Source organism: Cupressus sempervirens, chromosome 2 (genome assembly GCF_028749045.1).
Source record: "Cupressus sempervirens isolate cs-2001-9-10 chromosome 2, ASM2874904v1, whole genome shotgun sequence".
Classification (NCBI taxonomy): domain Eukaryota; kingdom Viridiplantae; phylum Streptophyta; class Pinopsida; order Cupressales; family Cupressaceae; genus Cupressus; species Cupressus sempervirens.
The window spans coordinates 497,421,941-497,427,894 of record NC_143119.1 but is presented as its reverse complement, the minus strand read 5'-3'; the positions used below and the strand labels follow the sequence as shown (position 1 = coordinate 497,427,894).

The window sequence follows — 5,954 nt, the reverse complement described above, 5'->3', positions numbered from 1 at the left end:
TCTCTAGGGTGAACCTTTTTGTTAAAGGCTTTTGACATGTGCTTTTGATAAACCCTCATATGGTTAAATGATGCTTGATGTTTCTTATCTAGAAGTTCTAACTCTTGAAGTCTCATGGTGTAGTATTCTTCATCTGTAACTAGACCTTTGAGGTAAACTCTCAGTGAAGGAATCTCAACCTCTAAAGTAACACTACTTCAACACCATATTTAAGGAAAAAAGAGTAGCCCCAGTAGAAGTAAGAATACTTGTTCTATAGGCCAACAAAGCTAGATTTATCTATAAGTACCAATCTCTACCATTCTTACAAATTGTTCTATGTAGGATCTTAAGAATGGATTTTTTTGTTTAACACCCCACCAAGGGATCCAAAAGAATTAACCTAAAGTTTAACTAAGTTTGCCAAACAATTTTTTTTTAATCATGAAAGATAAACCATTCATAGCAAACACATAGTAGTAGAAGCAATAACATACAATCAACTATAAGCATACATAATAGGTTACATTCCTTAAGGATCCCAATACATTAAGTCACATTAAATTTAAAACTAAGTCTAACAACCATTACATCCATATGAAAGAATAATTAAAGGTCAATAGTCCATAATATACATTTTTTCTGAATGTCTCTTGTCAAATGAAATTCAGAATGCACAATCATCCACTATACATGTCATAGGGTATGAAAAGCTTAAAAGAATATAAATATGTAAAAATAAAGATACATCATCATTCTAGAATCCATGATACAAAGTAAAATAAAGTAAATGAAACCAATAACATACATGATAGATCCATCCATCAATAAAGATATAACAACCATCATAAAAGATATCCATCCATCACAAAACACAACTAATTAAGTGTGTGGTTCCTCCCAACCATCAATAGCATCATTAGACCATCGTAGGCCCTATCCATCCCCCATGCAGAACATCCCAAGCTATCGAAGAGATCATCAGTACTATAGTAATAGGGATGTCACTCCTAAACATGCTACAACATATGCATAAAGAAATCTAACATGCAAGAATAAAGCATAAGATGATCCTACAAAATAAATAATATCATCTATCACATGCTAATCATCAATATAAAGAAACCTACCAGTAAATAACATCCATCATAATGATCCAAGAATAGAATGAAGGTAAATGCCAACAAAGAATGCTCTAGCCATAGTGACTATAGATGGATCTCAAAGGTAAGAGTCAAAAAGCAATACCACCCAACTGCGTGGAACCTAAATGGCCCACTCCCACCATGCTAAGAAGATAATCTCAAGTCCCAAATAGGATATCAAATCACATAACAAAAATTCTCTCTAAGTCTAGGAATCTTAAAAGTATACTAACTCAAAGGTTCTAAGAAAAATCGACATCTAATTCCAAGATGCACACAAGAAATGTAGGAAATTTATTACGTAAGTGGGCAAGTGTCATCACATGAATCATGCTAGAGTTACCTTGGCAGTCTCTCAATAGAATCCAAACCCCTAGTGATCCCTATGTGGCCACTAGTATCCTCTCATACTGACAAAGCATAATACAAAATGCAAGGTCGCAACCAAGTGTTTTCTCTACTCCCATCCTAGTCTATACTAGCACTTGAGGCATGGGCGAGAACAGACAATTATTTTATTAGGTTGATTTTAATGTCCATTGCAAGCCACTTCTCGATATGACATATAGATAACCTACCCTAGGCTCATGAAATCACAAATCACAAAATCACCTTAGTCCTATATAAGTCACTAGAAAGTATCAAAATATAATCCACAATATGCACATCAGTTCTCCATGAGAAACTAGAAAGAATCAAATGATAGATCACAATATCCATCGATTCTCAATGAGCAACTAAAAAGTATCTCAAAACAATACTGGTCGATGACTCCAAAATGGTCAAGTCAAACATGCCAAAACATGACATCATCAAGATCAAAAAAAACACTTCAGTCCCATCAAAGTGATTGGAAAGTAATCCAAGTATAACTTCAATTGATGACTCAAAAATGGTTAAGTCAAGTATCTCATATACATTCACCTCAGGTTCACACAGGAAGACTGGAAAGCAATAACAATCAATAAACCACACATATCATAGAGCATGCCATCGCATTACCATGGTTGGGTTTAAAAAAGATCTAGATCAAATAACATTAGCATGACATCACATCTCATAACCCCTGAGCCTTTGGTAGATGTCCTATAACTGGTCAACAATCTAGTCAACCCCAAAATAGATAATATAGAGAAAACACGAAGTGCAAGTACATGTCTTGGTTTGCTTTTAAAATCATATAGTGTTTGTTCACAATAAAGTTTGAATCTTCATTTCTGTGTGAGTTTCCAAATACCAAGGGGTTCATTTTAATCCCTATAGTTTAACCATTTTCCCATGTTAGAATAAAAGTCCAATTTTTCCAATCTAATCAATTCTCTAAATTATACCATGGGTAAATTATGTTTATTTAAATCTTTAAAATATCGCTTGTTGATTTTCAAAAGATTACTCCATGGATTCTATCGATATTATAATAATCTAATACATTTAAGATCCAAGTTATCCTACCATCTTTATTAATTAATCATAATTAAATTACATTTAATCAAATTAATTAATAAATATATAATTCACAATATAAGACCCCAAATCATTTTAATAACATCTTAATTAAAATTTAATTAAATATTATTAAAACTTAAGTCCCTCAACTATTAGTTAAGTATATCATTAATTTATTCACATTGTATAAATTGAAAACTCTTAAAAAATTTAGCATATATTAAATAACAATGAGTATACATTAGATGATATAAATAAACCCATAGAACAATATAAATACATTTTATATAAACTAAATTTAAGATAGATCAAAACTTAGTAAACATTAATATAAAATAAAATAAATCATAAAATACATTGCACCTGTGAATTGCACATCCTAGCAAGCACTTGTTTTATGTGAGCTCATAATTTATCTCATCTTCATTTAATAATTTAAAAATCGACTAACATCTAATAAACAACATTTTCATATATTTATTTGATAACATATATAATAGAACATTATAAACATTAACTATTATCCAAACCTAATAATAATAAATCAAATCTTAAAAAGCCATCATATTATCATTGTGGGCTTTTATTACCATACAACTTGCTGATCCCAGGTACCCTGCGATCATGCAAGTACCCTACCAGAGATGAGATAAGGTGGGATGTGAAGATATAAACCCCCATCCATTTATATGTTCATCTCACAAAACTATTCTCACTCAATCCAAATGCCAATAGAATATTCGTAGTTAATTTTGAGAACTTCCATGATTGTTATAACACATGCCTTGTCCTAGAAATATAATGAACATCAGTTTGAATTTCTAAAGTTCTTTCAACTCAAGGCTCTCATTTGGCAGCGTAATGACTATATCATGCCACTTCTTTCTATATAAGTCCTTGTATATCAAAAAGTTTGTCAAAAAATATCTTCAAACTACAAAGCACAATAAGATTTAACTATGACTACAACTACAAATATGCAGAAACTTGCAACAAGGCATATGTATTTTTGTAGATTTTTTGATTGGAATGATTATTGACCATTACTCATTTAGACTTATATCTTGGTGGAGACCTGCAGCTAGCATTACTAGCAAGGTAGCGTAATAGCACCCCTCATTGGGATCTAGGGATCACATTTTAGTTTAGTGGAACCTGTGGCTAGCATCACCACCAATTCCAAGATCATCATGAGCATGCTTGGCAAAGGTGGGTACCAAAAAATCTGGTGATGTTTGAGAATGGGAAGGTGAAGACCTTTTTATAAATATGGATCCATTGTTTTCATTGATCTTAGAATCCCACCTCAGCCTCCGAGTTATTGTTTTCATAGTGTTTAAGGATGCTCGAGATGTGGAAGATGCAATTCAGGGTTGTGATGAATATTCTTTTGGTGGGCATAAATTAAGGGTTGAACTAGCCCATGGAGGTCAAGGATTGCCTTCTTCAGGAGATCATTGCAATGACTATGGTGCTAGTGGTGATCGTATTGGTGATCATGGTGGAGTTAATAAATGGTCTGACTATGGTGTATTAATAATGGGCTTCCTTCATCAACATCTTGGCAAGATTTGAAGGATCACATGTGCCAATATGGAGATGTTTGTTTTTTCTCAAGTATTCCATGATGGCAATGGTAGAATTGAAGTTGTGGACTACACTAACTATGAGGACATGAAATATGCTATCAAAAAGCTTGATGATTTTGAGTTTAGAAATCCATTTGCTCAGTCTTATAAATGAGTCAAATGTTACAAGTCTAGTAGTAGTGTCTCAAGAAGTTGTAGCAGTAGTTACAACAAGAGGAGGAGTAGGTCAAGTAGTAGGAATTTTAGCCACACTCAAGCAAAAGAAAGAATATGTCAAGGAGCTGGAGCCAAAGCCAAAGTCCTATGAGAAGTTGAAGCAAAAGCCATAGGTCCATATGCCAAAACATGGGAAAGATGACAAATATCACCTAATGATATTGAAGATTCCTAAGGGAGAGATCAACCATCATATATTGTATTCTATTCTCAATTCAGATGGCACAACATGCATGCCCAAATTCTAAATTACAAGATTGAAGATTCTCTCATAGAGAATTATTCAGACAACCACTAGTAGACACAATGAAGATAGGAAGAAAGAGAGAGTAATAGAATATGTGAAATAATCATGAGTGCCTACTTGGACACTGATGCTTCAAAAATCCATAGAAATTTTCTTCCAACATTTGTAGTCCTTCCAAAAAACTGCACCAAATCCCCAAGTGGCTAGGAGTGCCTATAGAAGCCTATGAACATGTAGAAGCATATGAGCTTGTCAAAGCATATGAGCTTTTTTCCCATATACACTAATAGAGCCTATATATAAAGGCCTCTAAGATGCATCTAGAATGTGTCTAGAAAGAACTAGGAGATAAGCATGACAACTAAGTACATAGCTTCCATGATAACAAGATAAACATGATGAGTTGTCTAGAATGTTGTAGACACCATGTGCTCAAATAATGTTGTAACTCCTAAGTGTAGTCAACATGTGCATAATTAGAGTGCAAAATCCTATGTGAATAAGTATTAAAATAATGCATATTACTTAATAAATTACTTAATTTAATATTCACTTGACTCCTTTTTAAATTAATTTATTAATTCTAAATCTCATGCACTTATCATGTGGTCATGAAATTTTTAATAAATTAATTTCTTTTCCACTTCCAAATTTATTTTCAAAACTTAATTTATAAAATATTTATTAAATTAAATAATAATATTATTTAGCATTTATTTAAAAATGAACTCTAAATATCTTATTATTAAATTAAATAAATATTATCATGTTCCAAATTTAGACTTATAACTTTTATCTCCAAATTAATTATTGTTATTTAATTAATTTTCCAATTAACTAAATAAATTATATAGTAAAATATCATAATAATTTTCTATTAAATTAACTCATTAATTAAATCTTTTAATTAGACTTAATTAATAGAAAATACACCAAAGACTCATAAAGTAAAATATGAAAACTAATCATAGCAAAACACATAACAAAATCAAACTAAGGGGTTATAATCATGAATTACATCATCTGACACTTTCAGAGTGTACTCAACTTAGATACTTGTCTTGATTTTCAATGAGGACAAATGGCTTAAAGGCTTAGGATTTGGACTTGAGAATTTATCTCCCGTCTCTTACCATTGAGATAATGTGATAGGGTACGCTCATCTTGACAATTTAGGGAAGTCAATACCCAATACCTACAACCTACATAAAATCCACACATGTACATACACAATATATAGTAAGCCACTAATACATTTGGTACCAAATTGCAACACTAGTGCCATTGCAATTTTTCTGTCACAACCTTGTCATCGTCGCAATTGTGATGGTC

The 5,954-nt window shown here is 31.9% G+C and overlaps 1 pseudogene; it reads left to right on the top strand.

The window, feature by feature from the left end:
• The first annotated feature begins 3,529 nt into the window (after positions 1–3,529).
• LOC149573172 (serine/arginine-rich splicing factor SR34A pseudogene) lies at positions 3,530–4,466 on the top strand (annotated as a pseudogene).
• The last annotated feature ends 1,488 nt before the right edge of the window (positions 4,467–5,954 follow it).